Consider the following 21,698-nt stretch of genomic DNA (forward strand, 5'->3'; position numbering starts at 1 on the left):
AATTTACTTGTTAAAGCTCATTGTAGAAAGTCAAGTAAAAACTTTGATCTTACAATGTTCTCCTGAAAAAACCGCAAATTTTACTGGAATTGAAGACTGAGGAGGCAGCCTGCAGTGTCTGTGCCCGAAGGCCACTGTGCTCAGAGCTGCTACCGACTTCAGTGGGGATTTTGCCTGAGAACAAAGAGATGAACAGGAACCTGGAGCAGAGGCAGAGGCCGTGTTGTAGCTTCACCTGAAAATGAAGCTTATAAGGGCCATAAAATGTTGTGAGTTTTGGGTTTATTTTTATTTTGTTGTTGTTGTTGTTGTTGTTTTTTTTTCTGTAATAGGCTACGGGTATTTTAGTTTCAAATTGGACACCTTTAAACTGGAAGGAGAACTGCACTCGCACTGATAACTTAATAGCACATCTAAATGTCTTTTAAAAGACTTCAATTTACCTATTAAGACCAAATAGACTGTCTGCTAATTTGACAGAATATCCATGTTCCCTGAACTTAGGGCTATAAAAATTGTTCATCTGCTCAGTCACAGGCCATTTAATTTTGGATGCATCATTGCCAGTTGGTTACAGTAATTAGCATTCTCTGTATTGTAGCAGCTTCCCTGAAGCTATGCTAAGTAGGGTTACACTTCTGTATGGAAACATAAGCAGCCTTGTGCAAATGAGCCTGGCCACCCATCTTAGAGACAGAAGCTCTAGCTACAGCTTCTTGGCTCAGGGTGCCCTATATGCCCACCTGCAGATCTTATTTACTGGTTATTAATGACATGAAGTGTAGGCAGCTGTGAAAGGCACAGCATGGCAGCTTAAAACCTCCGCTCCAAACTATTCTCTCAGCCTTGTCATTTCTTTGAGTGACACCTGATTTCCTTTTTTTTTTTTTTAATCTTCCCCTTTATACTCTCTTTTAATGAATTTATCAGAAAGAAATATGGAATTATTTGGCTGGAAATATTCATCTACTTAGACCGTGGGACTCACTTTGAGAAACCTGGTGTACTAGGGGCCAATGGGGTCCATCTGTCAGAGAAGGGGAAGAGCATCTTCAGTCACAGACTTGCCAAGCTGGTGAAGAGGGCTTCAAGCTAATGTTGCTGGGGGAGGGGAACCTCAATCCATCCCACTCCTACCAGTTTGATGCCAGTGCCAGCAATAGATGCTCAGAGACTGGAGGAGGATCACAGGTCAGCAGGAGAGCACCTGAAGAGCAGCACAAAGGAATTCCAACCACTGCAGCCAGTAAGTCAGCTTCCTCAGGGGCCCAACTTAAATGCCTCTATGCAAACACACATAGCGTGGGGAATAAACAAGAGGAATTAGAGACGTGCGCACACCTGCAAGGCTATGATCTTATTGGCATCACAGAGATGGGTGGGATGGCTCCTATGACTGGGGTGTTGGAATGGAAGGATACAGGCTCTTTAGCAGGGACAGGCAGAGGAGATGAGGAGGGGGTGTCGCCCTCTAAGTCAATGACTAGCTGGAGTGCATGGAGCTCCACCTGGAGATGCATGAGGAGCTGACTGAGAGCTTATGGGTCAGGATTAAAGGGAGGGCAGGGACAGGTGACATTATAGTGGGGGTCAGCTACAGGCCACCTGACCAGGAAGACCGAGCAGATGAGGCCCTCTATAGACAGATAGGAGCAGCCAGGAGCAGCCTCATGTTCACAAGCCCTGGTCTTCATGGGGGACTTCAACCACCTTGATATCTGTTGGAGGGACAACACAGCAGGTCATAAGCAATCCAGAAGGTTCCTGGAATGCATTGATGATAACTTCCTTCTCCAAGTGATAGAGGAGCCAATGAGGAGAGGTGCTATGCTGGACCTTGTTCTCACCAGCAGGGAGGGGCTGGTGGGGAATGTGAAGCTCAAGGGCAGCCTTGGCTGCAGTGACCATGAAGTGGTGGAGTTCAAGATCCTTATGGCACCAAGGAGGGCACACAGCAAGCTCACTACCCTGGATTTCAGGAGAGCAGACTTTGGCCTCTTGAGGGATCTACTTGGTAGAGTACCATGGGGTAAAGCCCTGGAGGGAAGAGGGGCCCAAGAAAGCTGGTTAGTATTCAAGGATCACCTCCTCCAAGCTCAGGAGCAATGCATCCCAACAAAGAAGTAGTCAGGCAAAAATGCCAAGAGGCCTGCAGGGATGAACAAGGAGCTCCTGGACAAACTCAAACACAAAAAGGAGGCCTACAGTGGGTGGAAGCAAGGACAGATAGCCTGGGAGGAATACAGAGAAATTGTCCGAGCAGCCAGGGATCAGGTTAGGAAAGCTAAAGCCCTGGTAGAATTAAATCTGGCCAGGGACGTCAAAGGCAACAAGAAAAGTTTCTATAGATACGTCAGTGATAAAAGGAAGACTAGGGAAAATGCGGTCCCTCTCCAGAGGGAAACAAGAGACCTGGTTACCTGGGATATGGAGAAGGCTGAGGTACTCAACGACTTTTTTGCCTCTGTCTTCACTGACAAGTGCTCAAGCCACACTGCCCAGGTCACAAAAGGCAAAGGCAGGGACTGGGAGAATGAAGAACCGCTCTCTGTAGGAAAAGATCAGGTTCGAGACCATCTAAGGAACCTGAAGGTGCACGCACAAGTCCATGGGACCTGATGAGATGCATCCGCGAGTCCTGAGGGAATTGGTGGATGAAATTGCTAAGCCACTGTCCATCATATTTGAGAAGTTGTGGCAGTCCAGTGAAGTTCCCACTGACTGGAATTTAAAAAGGGAAGAAAGGAAGACCTGGGGAACTACAGGCCAGTCAGTCTCATCTCTGTGCCTGGCAAGGTCACGGAGCAGATTCTCCTGGAAACTATGCTAAGGCACATGGAAAATAAAGAGGTGATTAGTGACAGCCAACATGGCTTCACTAAGGGCAAATCATGCCTGACAAATTTGGTGGCCTTCTATGACAGGGTTACAGGGTTGGTGGATAAGGGAAGAGCAACTGATGTCATCTACCTGGACTTGTGCAAAGCATTTGGTACTGTCCTGCATGGCATCTTTGTCTCTAAATTGGAGAGGCATAGATTTCATGGATGGATCACTCAGAGGATAAGGAATTGCCTGGATGGTCACAGTCAAAGAGTTGCGGTCAATGGCTGGATGTCCAAGTGGAGACGAGTGGTGCTCCTCAGGGGTCGGTATTGTGACCGGCACTGTTTAACATCTTTGTTGGTGACATGAACAGTGGGATTGAGTGCACCCTCAGCAAGTTTGCTGATGACACCAGGCTGTGTAGTGCAGTTGACATGCTGGAGGGAAAGAATGCCATCCAGAGGGATCTTGACAGGCTTGAGAGGTGGGCCCATGTGAACCTCATGAAGTTCAACAAGTCCAAGTGCATGGTCCTGCACCTGTGTTGGAGGAATCCCAAGCACAAATACAGACTGGGCAGAGAATGGATTAAGAGCAGCTCTGGGGAGAAGTAGTTGGGGGTGTTGGTTGATGAGAAGCTCAACTTGACCTGGCAATGTGTGCTTGCAGCCCAGAAAGCCAACTGTATCCTGGGCTGCATCAAAAGAAGCATGGCCAGCAGGTCGAGGGAGGTGATTCTCCCACTACTCTGCTCTTGCGAGACCCCACCTGGAGTACCATGTTCAGCTCTGGGGCCCTCAATATAAGGACATGGAACTGTTGGAGCGAGTCCAGAGGAGGGCCACAAAGATGATCAGAGGTGTGGAGCACCTCTTCTACAAGGACAGGCTGAGAGAGTTGGGATTGTTCAGCCTGGAGAAGAGATGGCTCTGAGGAGACCTTATAGCAGCCTTCCAGTACCCGAAGGGGGCCTGCAAGAAAACTGGAGGGACTTTTTACAAGGGCATGTAGTGACAGGACAAGGGGTAATGGCTTTAAACTGAAAGAGGGTAGATTTAGATTAGATATAAGGAAGAAATTCTTATTACTATGAGGGTGGTGAGGCACTGCAACAGGTTGCCCAGAGAAGTTGTGGATCCCTGAAAGTGTTCAAGGCCAGGCTGGGTGGGGCTTTGAGCAGCTTGGTCTAGTGGAAGGTGTCCCTGCCCAAGGCAGGGGAGTTGGCACTAGATGATCTTTAAGGTCCCTTCCAACCCAAACCATTCTATGATTCTATGAAACGAATTCTCTGGATGTAACTTGTGTATATGTGTATATATATATATAAACCTGTGAAATGAGGCACAGCATTTGCTAATGCAGTTACTTGCCACTTAAAACACAGGGGTTTTCAAATAGAAATGCTTTGATAAATCCTTCCCTATTACTGTTGTGGTTTAACCCCAGTTGGCAACCAAGAACCACACAGCCGCTCACTCACCCTCCCTGCCCTGGGGGATATGGGGGAGAGAGTCAAAAAAGCAAAAGTAAGAAAGACAACTAGTGGGTTGAGATAAGAACAGTTTAATGATTAAAATAAAATAATAACAATGATAATAAATTGTAATGAAAAGGAAAACAACAAAAGAGAGAGAGAGAGGAACAAAGCCCAGGATAAACAAGTGATGCAACTACTCACCATCCAGCAACCGATGCCGAGCCTGTCCCCGAGCAGCAATCACTGCCCCCTGGCCAACTCCCCCCAGTTTATATACTGAGCGTGACGTCATATAGTATGGAATAGCCCTTTCGCCAGTTTGGGTCAGCTGTCCTGGCTGTGCCCCCTCCCAGCTTCCTGTGTAACTCCTCATTTGCAAGCATGGGGAAAAGTCCATGACTTAGTATAAGCACTGCTTAGCAACAACTGAAACATCAGTGTATTATCACATTATTCTCATGCTAAATCCAAAACACAGCACTATACCAGCTACTAGGAAGAAGATTAACTATCATCTCAGCTGAAACCAGGACAATTATGAACATATGCTGCAGATATTTTGGTTGGGTATGTTTTTCCATATCTCTTAATGCCTAAAGTAGTATTTTTACTGTATTTTTAATAGAAACACCAACTGCCAGTACGAGAATATGAGTATTGCTGGAACTGTTCTTTTGTAAAGGCTAGAATAAACAGCACAATAGCTAAAACCATAAATAAATTAAAGAGAGGCCAAGATTTTTTGTGAGTTGTTCTGCAGACTACGCACATTTTCTTATTCTGTGTTGAATGTCTGTGCTTCCTTTTCGTTTCCTGGGAAACAAGTGAGGGGTTGTATGCACTGCAAGACATACACTAAGAATAATTCTTCCCATTTAATCCACTCTGATTTTTACTTCTTAATATACTGGAAGGTAACTAATATTTAATACCATGAAATGTATCTGTGCATGTTTAATGATTCAATTAATCAGAGAGGAACCTTCTTTATAATTAAATATGGATAGACTATAGTCTTTTCTTCTCATTGACTGATGCTACTGAGAATAAGGGATAAGAATAATTTTATACTATTATTCTGTGTGCCTTTTATTAGAACTCTGAACTGTTTGGGTGAGTAAAATCAACCACAAAAGCACATTTTTTCTTAAAGTTATGTACTCTGCAGTTTCTGTATTCCATAAAAGTCTAACCATATGCATTTAGATACCAGTCCTACGAAGACTTACTCATGTGTTTAAGCACAAGAGAAGTTAAACTGATGCTAATGTGATTACTCACATTAAGTTTAAAGATTGTTCTTGAGCCTTTGTAGGACTGGCTTTTTCAGTTTCTGGAAGAGGCCCGGTGTGAGCTTGGAAGAGATCATATATGCTTGCTCTTTAAGTCCCAATTTGATTGCAATTTGCAGCCATAGCTCATTTCTTTATAAGTAGCAATTTTATTAATCTGGTCATGGACGTCTCTTGACTTGATGACTTAAAGAAAGGTTACAAACCATCACTAAAACTTATTTTTCTACAGCCCCATAAAAAATTCTGTAAGTATAGGATACAAAAAAGACAACTGTTTTCAATACAGTATGCAGATAGAGGTGCATATATTGGCAAGTTAATAAAATACAGTAATGATGTACACACAGGCAGATTTAAATATGGAAATGGAGATTTCCTGCGTCTTGACTTTGTATAAATTGTTGAATATATTTGTTTAATGATTTATACAGAGCCTCCAGCCATAGCAACTAGGTGCTGTTTACAAAAGTTAAAACATAAATTACATGCACAGCCTACAATGGACTTCATTAAATGACCACTTCTGCTGCCAAGGATACCATATGTTAATAGTCATGTTGTGAGACCATACCTATCTGTTGAAATGCCTTTCCATATCTGCTTACCTATCTACCAGCAGATACAGGTACCATGATATGCTGTTGTACACACATTACTGTTACATTGTAAATGATGTGTTACTTCTAATTTAAATATTTTAATATGACCCTGCTTCTAAGTTTGTGTGCACACAGCTGAATATACCTAGCTACTTGGAATGCTTGTGGTTGCCTGTTTCCACAGGAAACATGGGTCTTTTGTATATTAAATCCACATGGGCTCATGAACTAAGATAGCAATCCCAAGTTTGATTGACTGACCTTTCCACTGAAGGCACAAACCCTTCCATTTTCAAGTTTTTCACTGCTCACATTTCATATAGTCATATTTTTCAACATATGTACCTATCTTTTTAATGAGAGGATTTTTAATTGTTGTAACAGGGAAATAATTTGCAAAAAAATCAAATGCCAAAATTTCCCCTTATAAATAAGTCACACTTACAATGGGTAATATGGGACCAGGAGATGCCTAGTCTGAAGAATAAAGATGTGATTATACTATTTCTATAGTACTTCAGTCAAGAAAGGCCCATTAATTTGTTTTTAGGATGACCTTAAGCCAGAAAAATAAGTGTTTTGCTCAGTTAGGGCCCAGGTGTCTGGTGCAGAGCTCATGCATATTATTTGAAACATTTCTGTTGAGGCCTTAGAAACTATGGGCAAAAACCTGAAATCCATGGGGTACTGCCGAGACTAGGTTTTCTTTCTTAGGGACAGAAGCATGATGCAGCCAGAGGTGTTTGGTAAGAAGGTGATATTCAGTAAAAAGAAACCCAATAACCTTCTCCGAATAAATGATCCAGTCGATACGTAAGTAGGAACTGATGCCATTCATGTAGGCTGGCTATCACGTTTAGAACACTTTAGTGCCTCGATATATCTGTTTTAGAGACTGGTGCTTAAGGCTTTAAGCATCACTTTGTTGCTAATGTTAACTTTTCTTTAACTGGAGTGAAGAACTGAAATAATGTTGTGTCGTTAGAGAGTGAAAATTGATGGTGAGCAGATGTGCCGCAGGTGAAGAAGCCAACAACTACATCTGGCCTGAAGGAAGTTCTTCTGTCAGCCCTTACCTGTACAAACTGCAAGGTGATACGGTGAGGAGTTTTGTCAGCATGTGTTTAGTGTAGGTGCAGAGTCAGCAGGTAGCGAAATCTCAGATAAGCTGTGCAGGTCATCTGCAAATGAATGCCAATGAGTGGTTTGGACCATGCCAAGCAGTCACACACTGAGAAAGAGATTCAGTCAAGGTATTTTAAAGGAACTCACTCTTTTAGAGAGTTGTAAGCAATGTTATTTGCAGCATGTCTGAAACTACTCCCCTTGGAAAGCCACCTTCGATAGCTCTTTTTCCATGAATATGTGTCGTTGCATGATTTTAAAGTCTGTTACTTCATGTCACTGCAGGGTGAGAAACGTGTGAAATGTTATCAGCATCGTTACTTACCCATCCCCAAATATCTTTGCCAGGAAAAACCTGAAAAAGCTGATGATTCTTCTCAGGCCAACAGAGAAGATGACTGGGTTTTCAATAAGAATGAGAAAATGGTAAGGAAGAGTTGCAGTGGCAAGGTTCCCTCATTCAACATTTCTGGTCCAGAAACTTCCTTTCTGAACAAAAGGTGTGGAGGAGTGGGAAGGATATGACATAAGCCTTGGCCTCTTAGATGACAGTAACTGTCACAAATGGGACCTGGCAGTCCCTCACCAGCATCATTTGTTCACCTCACTTTAGATAGGAATGTTCACCCCCTGATCGTGGAGACTAGGGAGTAGTTTGGATCCAACTGCATCCTGCCCAGGCAGCAGTCTGGGTTCCCTTATATTGAACTCAAAGTAATAATAGCAGCATAAAAAAGTATGAGGCTGCTACATGCGGTGGCCTAGTGCTCCCAGTGTGTAGTTGAGATATGGCCAGGACATGTCCCTGGACCTTAATAATGGGCAATGCTATTATTGATACTGATTTCTTGCTGTAAGTTCTGGCTTAAGCAGTGTAAAGGCAAACAACCTGAGCATGCTTTTTTCTGTGACACCAACTCCCTTATGCTACTTGCTGTCTTTGCACACTGCTTTGTAAGGGGTTCTAAAGCATGGAAATTGAAATTGAAACCACGCAGCACTTGCACTTTCTCATGTAGTTCATGAATCCCAGTGGCTCTTTTTTAGATCTGGCATTTTCTCAGTAGCAGAACTTCACACATACCTTGAACTTGATGCTTCAGCCATTAAGTCTAGGCTTTGCATTTTGGTCTTCTGGATTAACGAGCCTTGTATCAGAGATTTTAGATTCTGCCTAGGTTGTCCCATGGTTGCTCAAGTTTCTTTCTGGATGTGACTCTGTAGCCATGGTTCCCTAACCTTTGCTCCACCATAGGAGCACTGTTCCATACACCAAGAGAACAGCCCTGGTTTGAATTCACGGCTTCTGTAAACTCACGTGCTTGGATCAGCTTTCTGTGCACTAGAAATTTTTTTTAAATGACTTGCCTGGGAGCGGCCACTATTTGAGTTGTATCTCTCAGACAAGGAAGTAACTTGCGCCCCCATCCCTCGCATTCCAGGTTTGAGATTTTTCTTGTCTTTGAATTATGGTTGTATGAGTTGCATTCTTATGTTACCTGTTTGGACAGACTTATATTTTTATTTCTGTGCAATGTTATTAGTTTTGGCCCTCCAGTGAATGACATTTCCATCACTAGCTTCTCCCCTCCCTTTGACTCTACAGAAGTAAATTAGACTTGCCCCCAAGAGCTTTCTGAGACAGAGGTAATCTTCTGGTGTATTTTGAAGTGAGGTTCTTGTGTCTGATGGAAGGCTTTAGTTATGACAGCAAAACAAATAGTGAATAAATATGCTTTTAGGTTTGTAAGTGGATGTCAAGGAAAGCAACTAAGAAGCAAAATGACCTGCCCTGGCACTGTCCCTTTCACTTCCACTGGGACCTGGGGAATCAGAGAGGGGAGAGTCTGGAAGCAGAAAGGAGAGCTGAGCCTCTGTAAAGACTTTCATCTGTGTTAACAGCTTGCCAAGTAAAACTGATACCTGCACATTAATCTGAATTATCACAGTCAGTTTTCCTTTTGTAACCAGCTTAGTCACAGCATCATGATCTCTTTCTTGAACTGGAGGTGAATTGACCCCAGCATGGTGACAGCACTAGGAAACCTAGAGAAGGAGAGAATAAAATTAACTGATACTAGACAATTCAGAAAGAAAAAAGACTCTGAGACCTGAAAGAACTTTCTTTTCACCTAGTTATTAACATCATAATCCTGCCTTCCTTTGATAGTCCCAAGTTCTCCTCTTTTTTCCAAACAAAAATCTCTGCGTCTTTTGAGTGTCTCTGTAATTTTTTTCCTAGCAATTTATACTTATTTTCCTCTCTGTGGAGGAAGTTTATTTTAAGGTCCTATCACTAACTTTCTAATGTTAAAATAATAACCTTATTTTTAAGCCCATTTATTAATTTTAAAAGCCCATCCTGTTGCTTATCATGCTTCATAACACTCTTAGAAACATCTAATTTGACCATCTGTAGACATTTTTCCTCATGGCGTTATAAGTCATACTGCTTACTTCCAAAACTGGTGTTCACACACAGAAATAAACTTGTCAGGACTGAATCAAAACTCACTAAAATCCAATTATTCTGTTGGGTTTTGGATCAGCCTGTCAGTGAACTGTAGTCTGTCAGTTTTTACTCTTCCCTCCCTCTCCCTTTATTTCATACCCTTGACAGAAGTGCAACATAACCATGAGAAGGGGTCTACCCAGTTTATGCTGCATTCAGTATTTCATATGTTCCGCGATAATTTTCTTGTATAAGACCTTCTCTTCTCTTTTTCATTTATTTGAAAATCTCTGGTATCATAGGGAAATACTTTGCAGTCAGAATTTCAGTGGTTCCTCTGTAGCAACTCACAAATCCTATTTTCCTAGTCATGTCTCTGAATGGTGTGTTGTGTTCAGCAAATATTCCCTTGATGGATTAGCAGTTCCAAGACTATGGGATAAGCATCATAACAGAGATTTGGAGGATTTTCAGAATCATCCAAAGGTTTGTGAGAGGACAGGAGGATATTTGACAGTGCAGAGACTGAAGACATGAATTGTATTTTGTTTTTGTTTTTTTTTTTTTTTAATCTGCCAAGCACTTAGTGATTGGTCCCAATCTCTCTCCCAAATAACATAGGGAACAAAGCTTTTATCCTTCCGTGATGAATACATAGTTGTTGACTACTTCCTTTCTAAGGAAACGTGGGAAGTAGCAACTAGATTTGCTCGACAGTTAGGTTGCATGGCTGAGCTTAGGTGCCGAAGGCCCATTGCAGTGAGAAAAGTAGCAGATCCCCAGTTCTTTCTTACTCAGTGAAGGGTAGAAATACTTATTCCCACTTTCAGAAATGCTTGTTTTCATTTTGTCTTTCTGTTTGGGTGAATGTTCTGATCTCCTATTCTTTCCTTAGGCGGACACCCACCATAAACTTCTTCAGTGTCAAGTCTTTGGTAGCTGCTGCAGTGTACCCAATCCCATATGCATGGGAGGCTTGAGCGGTAGGTTCCCTTCATCGCAGGGCTGTTGGGTAACTCTTGGCTGCACGTATACATGTTTTGCTTTGCTTTTGCTTTTGTCAGTGTCCTACAGTATTATGCCAACTCCTTACGTCTTCCTGCAGGGGTGAGCCAGTTTCTCAGCAGCATCTGCAGTTGGAACCGTTTGGGTTGGTGGCAAATATTTTCTGCTGACATGAGCCAAGGGAGTTTGGAAAGCACAGAAAAGTACTTGCGAACTGAGCACATAACACAGGTGGCTGGGATTTTGCAGAGATCTGGAGCTGGATTTTTAAAGGCACTTGGCACGTTTCAGTCCTAGAGGGATTTTCCAAATCAACTTGAAGTAACAGAAACAGGCCATTCGTTTTACCTAACTTTGGCTGTCTAATCAGCTACCTGATTAGACTCTCTCTGCAGAGAGACAAGAACTTCCAGATTTCATCCCATGCAAAAATAGATGCCTAAGGTAAATGGGTTAGACCAATCTCATCCCACTGGGTGAAGAAAGTAAGAGAAGATTAATTCGCAAAAACCCCACTTGTATTCATACCATCAAGAAAAAACATGGAATCGTGTAATTGTGTAATTTGGAGATTATGGGAGGACTACACATGTTAAAATACATTTTCTGCTAGGCAGTGTTTTTTTGTTGCTGACGACTCCAGCCTCCTGTCCTACTCATATTGCTTATCAACCAAAATATTTACTGCCAGGCCTAATATCAATGAGCACATCTAGTTGAAGCAAAATGCAAATTCAGGTATGTCCAAATTATATGTTCTTTCTGGGTTGAACTCATAAAATTGTTTCAGACATAAACCAACCGCATTTTTTTAAGCTAGCATATACTCCTATTACCTTTTGTGAAAACTCATTTTGGTTTTTTATGTCACAATGACATATCATATCAAACATTATTTATTTTTAGGTGATTGAACCAGCAAATAAAGTATAAATGTTTCACAGAAATCTGTAACTCAGTTATAGACTACTTTTTTTGAACTACTTACAGTAGATTTGCAGGATGATAACTATTTTTATGCATTTATGGTGGTCTCACTAACCTGAAAAATTTCCATTAAATTTATTTCAAATAATAGAAGCAAAATGTGGTCATGCTATATCTGTACTGGTAAATAGCATTGGAAATCTTTCAGCCCATGGTTTTGGCCCATACTGAGTAATGCTTTCCCAAACTGCGCCTGGGGACACTCTGGGAGTTTATGAAGGGCACTGCTGATTCCCAGCAGGCAGCTTGGATAAGGCCACCCTGTTGCAGAGAGTAGTTGGGTTTGTGTTTAATTGCTCTCATCCGGGCTGTGTGGTGGAGGTTGACCACAGTGCCAGGGAGTGCACGAGGGAATGTTTGATTTACTGATGGAGCTGTGGCTTCGGGGCAGTAAGTAGTTAACACAAGCCATGTTAATAGTTAACACAAGCAAGAAAACAGAGGAGGAGTGCCTCCCCAAACCTATATTCATTCTTAAGAACATAGATGAATCTGGTAGCAAGCTTATATACCTAACTCAGCCACAGTGATGGTAACCAGGCTTTCATTCTATGGTAAGAAGTGGGATTTATGTGTTCATTTTGACTGCGATGTCCTATTACACATGATGCAATGCAGAGAGCCAGTTTGGACACCTATATCCAAAGCGGCACTACATGAAAACTTCTCCTAAGGGTTAGTGCCTTGGACTCCAAAAGCTCCCTCTTTCTGCAGAGTCGCATTCCTCAGTTCCAGTAGTTTTCTGAGGGGACATTGTTCAAATCTGTCTAAATAGGCTTTGGCCATGATTCCTTCTTTCTCTTACATCCACATGGAGTACACCCTACACTGTTTAATCTTGGCCCAGTAGTTTTAATATATATTTTATTTTGTTTTCATTTTCTCCTAATTTTAAATTCTCCAGCGTCCTCAATTAAGCTCCACTTGGCTGGCAGACTTAAAGAATGATCTCATTCATGTGCCAGACAGACAGGGTCTCTCCCAAGTCCACCCAGTGTAAGTAAGTAATGACTTCCACTTTCAGACAACAAATCGAACTCTTTAACTTGCTACTGTACATATCCTTCAAGAGCAATTATTGAGCTAAATGTGTTCTTGTTCCTTCTAGGTGGCTTTAAGAAAGGAGGGAAAGGAGATTAAAACTGATTTTGGAGAATAAAAAAAATACATATTTACGTACACACACATAGGTAGGTGAAAAGTACTTTTAAATTAACAGTCTTGTTTATTAATCATATAAAGAAAAACTCTGTGTGGGTTAGTGGGGAGTAGGAAGGGAGAAGGAAGATGGTGACTGCATTGAAACTTCCTCTGCTGGGAGCAGCCCCTGTCTTTGGGTCTCTCCCACGCCTGTGTCCTCTGAGCCTGAAGCAGCTCTCTTCTGATCTGTTAGCTTTCCACAGCCATGTTCACTCTGCTTGCATACAGGTTTATGGTTACACAAATCTGCTCTATCCAAAATGCATTAGATGATTAAGAAATGTATGACTCTCTTTGATAGATGCTATGTTCTGAACTCATTCAGACAGGAGGGTTGAGGTTTTCAGTTTGGGTACTGGTTTAGTACCAAAGATCTTCCACCTTGAGTACATCTGTAAAATCCATAAGGTTATTGTGAGATGAAATACCATGCACTTGAGTGGGAATATGTCTTCTAGTAGCAAAGGAAAATAAAAGGAAATCTTGTTTTAGTGTTAATTAGGGTTAAAATGGTAAATAGCCCTTTGTTGTACTTTGACAACGCTGTTTTGAAAATACAGCCTCTGACCCATGACTGGTACACACACATTTTTTGTTTCTTCACAGAAGACCACTTTTATTTTTTTAGAAACCTGTAACAACGTGGGACTTGTTTTGAGTTCTGTGGTGCTGGTGTTCCTCTTACTTACATCTGTTTGAATGAAATCAGAAGAAAGGCCTTGGGTTCTTGGGTTCAAACTGAGTTTGAAACTGAAAGGCAAAAGCATATATTTGGTCTTAGATCTTATACACGCATCGTCTAACCACCTTTTCCATTTACTGCATTATTTGATTTAAAGTCATGCTTTTTTTTCTTGGAAAGTTCACTGAGCCAATTGCATGGCTTTCACAGTGATGGGTGTTTACTTCCCAATTAGTCCCACTGAGCCAGCAAGACTATTTGCCTGAGAGCCCTCATTGCTGTGAAAAAAACCCCAACCACCCAACACAAAACAATGAGGATCACAATCTGGCCCTTTGCAATTAGCACAACACTGTCAGGGTCTCACTTTCCTGCTTAAATCCTGTAATGAGCAGCCATCGGAGGAGGAGGTAAATAAAGCTGTCATGCATATTGACAGTAATACGATATCACTGCTCATTTTTTCCCCAAAGTTAGAATTGCGGAATTAGCGTGGCACATGATGCTCTCCTCTCTCCAGCAAAACACGTACCAGCTGCAGTCTTTTAAAGTCTCCTATCATTTTGCTAGCACAATGAATGCCTACGTGAGCAAAAAAACATGGAAACTGCATCCTACCACAGTTGACAAGATTTTTTATTTTCATGATTACTTCTCTGCCTTTTTTTATTTTGCCTGCAGGCAAAGGTTGGCATACATGTCAAGAGAACATTCTCCAGCTGGGGCCTGCAGTATAGAGAATTGTATACTCCAGAGGGCTCATGGGACCTTAGGCAGATTATTATGGTAATATTGGAGACTGCTGTCCTTTCCCTCCCACAGCTGGGCCGCCTCTCTCATTGTAAGTATTGAAGCAATATGTTTTGCAAATTATACATTGGGAACAACAGGGACCTGGGAAAGTGAGGGAGAAAGAGAAACATGGCAAAATGTTGCCTTTAATATGATATTTTTCTTGTTCATCAAGCAAAAATAAATGAAAGCTTTAATTTTTTTTAATTAAATGAGGACCATATATTGGGAATAAACAGCTATAATAGTAAAAAACTTAATATTGATTTTATTGAGTGAGAGTTTTAAGAAAAAATGGTTTATTATAGGGAAATTTCACACAGTAACCTGATGCAAGAGAACCAGTGTAAGATTACATAATAGCTTTTATTACAGATTTCAAAAATCCTTTTGAGTCCAATGAAGCTGGATTAACAAAAACTGCACAAAAAAATATCATTTTAATTAGTGCTAATGTGATCTCGTCATGGTCCAGCTGTTTCACACAGAATGAAAATCTGTGTTGCTTTATTAGCAATTCACCCTCCAAAATAATGTCACTTCTGATTTTTAACATTTCTTATTGATGTATATTTTAATAAAATAGCCAAATGATTTGGTGAGTGCTGTCATATGGAAATTGAGGGTTTTTTTGCTTGCTTGTTTTTAAATAAAGAGAGAGCAAATATGGCTTAAAAGCGTTACTGGTAGATAAAGAAATATTTCATTTTTTGACCTTTTTCAGAAACATTAGCATAAAAGTCATATTAAGATTTGTATGGTGGAATTTTAAAGGTGATTTTATATTTATAAAACTAAGAAGGAAAGTAAATATTACTAACTTGGTAACAAGTTGAAATGATGGCTTACATGGGCCAGATACTTCTCCTTAAAGACTTGGTTTTATCTTCTTTTTAGTAAGTGTGGGCTTCAAATCACAGTCTTTAACCAATATTCCACTATTCTGTTAGCCAACAGTCATTTTAAATTTAGATCTCCATTCATTTTTGACAAGACTATTTCACAACTCAATTCCATTTGGAGCTAAACTTCAATTTTAATCTAAATTAATTTTAAGTTACTGAAACTTACTGCTTCATTTATACATGAAACTGTAGTATATTGCCTTAGACACCTGCCTGAATTCTACACTAAAAATAAGCAAATGTAGAAAATCTCAGTGCTCACAACTCAATTTTCTTCTCCATTATTTTTATATGCTTTAATACAGTGGAGACCCCTTGCATGTACCATTGTAGAAAAAGACATTTATTTTTAATAACTTTATTCCTTTTCCCTATGTTACTTAAAAGATTTCATTATGCACTATTGGTGCTGTGTTAATATATTTATCAGCTCTCTAATTTAGCTCAGACTTTGCTACTGTATTCCAGGATGGTGACCAGTGCTTGTGTTTTTTCTTAAACGTTGTATGGTTTCTTTTCCAATTCTTAGATAGAGATTTTATAATAAACACTTAGTACAGGGAAACAGTTTGCAATCCGGTGGCAATTGTAAATTAAAGTGGGATTAATCTATACCATATGGTGGTTTTTTAACTATCATTTTCAATTGTAATAATAGAAGAGGTTACTAAATGAAACAACACAAGAACTGTACTTATTGCACTCTATTGGTTGATTGCCTTATAGAGTCAAAAAAACTCTGATGGTAACATGCCTGTATTGCTTTCCATCTCTCCTCTGTGGTCTAAAACAGCATTAGAGAAGCCACCCTTTGTAAAGAGCCCCCAAATAACAATGAGTTGGTTCCACGTGTCTTCGTGAAGCCAGACATTTCTACTCCTGAGCTGACGTAAAGACTTGCATTCCACAATACTCGATGCAAGATTGCATGCAGCAGGATGAGGTGAAAAGGAAAAGGTAAGGGTAAAGGTTGTTGTTTTGCAAGATACAGAAGCCAGTGCTGTGAGGCATTTTCTATTTGGTTCTCCTGAAAGTCAGAGGACTCCCAAGTCCGAACTACTTTCCTCCTTTCCTTCCTCTTCCTACCCTGAATTCCTCCTTCCAGGTACCACATATTGGCTCTCACCTTTCTGAATTATGATGACTCATCGTTTGAGGTAAATTGCCCCTTCAAGTTGCAGGATTCTCTATTTTCATCATTATCCTGGTGTCTGGTAGTTTTGCCCCATATTCTTGAGGTTCCTCAGCTGCTTTCAACAGCTGTTCTTGCTTTCAGCATTGTTAATGACAGACCGCATTTTGCAATCCAGCATGCACGGTTTGCCTAATACTTACCTTCCTAACACAGAAATTTGTCTGCATTTGTCACATGTGGGTAAAGTGTGGCATTTAGAAAGACAATCCAATCTATCTATCTGGCTTATTCCTATCTTGTCTACAATGAAAATCCTAGTGGAATGAACAGTTGAAGAAATTCTGCATTTCTCCCTTGGGGCTAGTGTCTAAGGCTAAATCTACACTGCCTGCTGAATCTGCCTTAGGGAATGATCCTCAGCCCATGGGAAAAGTGGCGCACACTTACTTGTACATATTTTTCAGTGTAGCAGGACAATGCAGGGTTGGTGGATTCAATTTTGGATTAGTCTGCCATGTACTGTATTTTAGCAGTGATCCTCAGAGTGAACTAGTCCCCAAAGTCCACTTGATTTCTGTTTTGAAGGGCATTAGATGGCTCGTTCCTAAAGAGTTCCCAGTAGCAAAGTAGCATTTTTGCAGTGTGGGTGCTCAGAGGACTCAGGATGCTGGAGTGAATGGGGGAGGCTGGTTATCTGGCTGTGTAGGTGTGCTGTAATACTCCATCATTTTCTCCTGTGAAATCATGACAGCAAAAAAGAGACAGTCAGTGAAGCCTAAGAGCTACCTAGCTCACCCTAACCTACATGTAGTCAGCTAATAGCTCTCTAGATTCCACTGGGACAGATTTGTGTGGACTATGATGACAGGTTAGGCACCTACAGTGGGATACAGTTGCTGTCTGAGATATCCTAGAGTATCCCACCTGGCCTAAATAAGGGAACTGAGATCTCGGAAGTCTGGTGTCATATCTGGTCAGTCCTGTGCTGGTGTCTCGAATGGCCCTACATACTTGTGCTGTAGCAACTAAATCCTGCCCCTTACAGATACCCTTACAGATACCTTTATTTAGTCTGGAGTTGACACCAACCCTCATGACTTTACCTCTGCTCAATTTTTTTGTGTTATTCCTGGGATCTGGAGCTTTTGCACTTGTGGCTTTTACATCATGCTAGCTACAGTCTGTTGTCTTACTTCTCTTACAGCTCCAGCAGATCCAGTGCTTGGTTTTTTTGTACTCTTCTTACAAATTTATGGTTACAGACCATTTAGCTCTTATCATCTGAAAACAAGGAATCCTTCACATGACCAACAGTAGCCACCTGTGACTTGTAGTGTTTCAGCTAATTTGGAGGAAAATTTTGATATCTTCCCTTTCTCTTGAAGAGCAAATCTGTCAGATTAATAGGTAGAAGGGTATATGGAAGAAAATTGTGCTGTTTTTCTCCCTGTTGTGATGACTCTTTTTCAGCTTTCCTAGTGAGAGTGAAAGCCAGCATTTTGTAAATCTGTCCTTTCAAAAATATACCCTTAGGCACACTTAAAATGGATTTTTTCCCATGGTGATAGACAATAATTGTACACAAGCAATGTATGGCTTGTAAGAAGCAAGCATTTTTGAGTAAGTTACCACATGATTATTAAGTATACTTGTTGGATATAATACAAGAGCCTTTGATATTGTCAAGAGTTACGCTAAAAAGGCAAAATGGAAATAAATACTTTAAGGATATTGAACTATGTTGGGGAGTGAAGGAAATTCTGCAAATTTCACCCAACCCCATGATTTAAACATATTGAGAAATTAATTGGTGTGTAACTCTTCCCTTTGTCAAAGCGTCAGGACTTAACCAATACAAAAGGAGAAATCCCTCTGCATAATACCAAAGTCCTGATTTGTATTTCCATCCAGCATTTAAGTGATGAATCCCTGACTCTCTTCAAGTGAACAGGATCTTTCTTTCATGTATTTGGTTGAGAGAAAAAGCTGGGTGAGTCCTCTGGAGAAGTTCACTAGGCAGTGAAGGATAAGCATCCCTTTCTGCTAGTGGTGTCCAATGTTCAGTATTTGTTTCAATCACCCTCTCCCTTGAATCCTTTTGTCTTTAGTGAAGGGTGAGCATTACAATAGATGTGTCAGACGTTGTCCTAAAAATGAGTGACATAAATGTCAAGCAGTTTCGTTGTTGCTGTTACATGTTTGAGCTCCGGTCTTCTTGCATACATGAACACAGACAAGTCTTCCTTTCATTAGTGTTTCTTTACAAGGGAAGGCTGGTTTAGCCTCGATTCCTCTCTTTTGTTCTATGACTTTAAATAACATGCTGGTATTAGTACTGTACTATTTTCCTTACATTCTCTAGGGTTTTGGTGGGGAAAACATACATTTTTTTTACTGTGCTATTTTTATTCTTCTACAGCTGAAGTACCATGGAACAACTCTGTGCCTTCGACCTTTTAATATCTTATGAAATTAGAGGTATTTAACTTATTAGCATGTGAGAAGCTGGAGGTACACAAAAGCACCAACAGCAGATGTCGAGATGTCATCATCATCAAAATTTGAAGAGACACTCTATATAACTTCTGTGAGCTGTTACGTATTGTGTTCACAAGTTCATTAAGAGGGCACAGGAGCAAATGTATAATGGACAGTTATGATAAAAACATTTGTTCTGGGACAGGATTATCTTTCCTGTCCACATTAGCTTTGCGATAAATTTATTTTTATTTCCATTTCCAAATTCTCTTCCACTCAAAAAAAGCTAATGGAGAACTTGAAAGCCGCTCTCCCCTAGATAGTTTTCATTAGGAGGTTAGTAAGTGCTTCCAGTAAGAAACTTTTTCCATTGTCAGGTGGACTTTTCCTCTGAAATCTGCTTCTTTAGTTTCCAGATTTTGTGAAAGTCTCTCTAAGAAAACTTTGGTCACTTTCTTCTGATAAGATTCACAGTCTTACTCATTTTGAATAATGGTATTAAATTGGGGATGCTCTTTCTTATATTTGAAGGCAAGTTATTGGGATAATCTAAGGTGTGTTATGCAGTTAAATTTATTGGCAGTATTTCTTATATATTTCTGGATATTGTGATGAGATTTCTGGCTATTTTTACATGCTTAGTTGTTCAGACAAAATGGCAGGTAGGGAAAAAAGTCTTACAAATCTTATCCAGAGTTTTAAGAGATCTTAATTTAGAAAAAAACAACCAAACAGCAACTTGAACCCGTTTAATGGGTGTTGTCTTCTGGTAGGATGTGGCTTCACACTTCTTGCCTTCTAGTCCCCAGTGAAGGGGTTGGTCATTTGTCTGTTTGTTTATGCTGGTTTATTTGATTGATTATATTTAAAATGTAGATCTGGAAGCTGTTGTTACCCTTCTGCATTTTGAAAGTGGATACTAATAGCCTATCTTCTTCAACCAATAGTCTATATTAAGGATTTCACCAACAAATATGAAGACATACTAAATTAAACAAGAAAAAGCTGCTGTTGATAATTTGCTTAAATTTGTTTTATATAGATTGGAGCCTCCACTGGAATACATATGAGGGATTTTCAGTATGGTAAAAAGGCTGGAAACTGCTGCCTTAGAAAACCACAGTCTCTAGAAATTAATCTTTAAATTAAAGACAGGCCCATCTGTGTGCATCACTAAATTGGAATTGGGAGATATAACTCAAGGGTAGGCCTCATGATACCCCTTCTCAAAAGTGTAAATTTCACTTGTTTCCACATTGTGAAAACAATATTTTGAACATTAAGGGAAAAAAGTGCTTTGTTCCATTGAAAGTTGAAAACTTTACAGGGTACTAAATAAAATAGAAGTCAAAATACTGTGTTTGGAGACTTTAGTAACTTTAACATTCCAAATGCCTTATTTTAAATAATATTTGGGATAAAATATATGCTAATTCTAATATACTTATCCATAGGAAAATACTTAAAATTGCATGAGTAGATGAATAAGTGAATAGTCACTCACTATAAGTCTTGTATTCCTGGACAAAGTAAATGTAAATCTCCAAAGACAGTTCATCTGAATCGCCTGGGACATCTACTTTAGTAAGGAATGAATATCCTTTGAAGGTGCCTGTATTTCTCCACTGATAACAGACCAGAGCCTGGGAAAGCAATTTAGACTAAATGCCTGTTTTAGGTGAAATTAGTCTAGTCTATTGCTAGTTGGTCATCCATAGATAGGTGCCTTAGGGCATCGTAAATACCCTAAAGTATCTCAAACATGTACATGGGGCTGGCAGATATGACAGAGGAGTTATGGGAGACCAGTGACCTTCTGTAGTAGTAGCAGAAGTGCAGGTAGGATGCCCTAGGTCATCTCATATGGCTTTAGGTGTCTATGGAAGGTAACTGAATCAAACCAAAGGGATCATCTCTATTTAAATAATATAAACTGGTGATTGGCCATCCCCTGAAGTTCTGAACAGAGGTACTTTCTGAAATTCTGAGAATGCTAGCATTGTGGCTCACTGGTTCTTCAAGTTACTCCTCTCTGGCAAGCAATAAAACAGATTATATATTTAGGCTTCCTATAGGTGATTCTAAATGTGATAGTAAGTGCCATCCCCATATTCCCTATCATCCTGTGCTTGTGCCAGCAGCAATGACTCTAATGCCTGTGTTCAGTCTTATGGGCAATGTCTCTTACCTGACAATTTGCAACCTAACCAACACAACAGTATGGTATAACAACACTACAACTCCTCTGTAAGGCTGTGGAGCACGTCTGAGTAAGAACTTGTTTAGAAACCGAAATCCATAAGAGAACAGGTCTTGTCTTGATTCTGACATGGTCTTTAACACAATTTTACTGATGCTGGATCTGAGCTAATGATACTTTATAAGCGGTGCCCATCATTAACTTGTTTCTTCTCAGAAAAATCTGAAAGTGCTTCATATCAGCCTACCTTGTAATTGCAGAAGAAAGTGAATTCTTGTGTTTCCTGCTTCTGAGGCTTGGAGGTCTTGGAGGCAAGCTGGGAGGCAACTTTCACCGTGCAGCTGCCAGCAATACTGCAGAAATCACAAACAGAAACATAGGATCTTTATCGTGGATAATGAGAGAGTCTTCATACTGTATGGAGTCAAGTTCTTTCTCCTGCTAACTAGCAGATTTTTTTGCAAGACTTTACATTTGCTAAGTGTCAGAAATAGCGGACATATTTAGCTCTGCTCAACTCGCATTATTGTGAGAGCGTGT

Source organism: Platalea leucorodia, assembly GCF_965183815.1.
Source record: "Platalea leucorodia genome assembly, chromosome: 2".
NCBI classification, from domain to species: Eukaryota; Metazoa; Chordata; class Aves; order Pelecaniformes; family Threskiornithidae; genus Platalea; species Platalea leucorodia.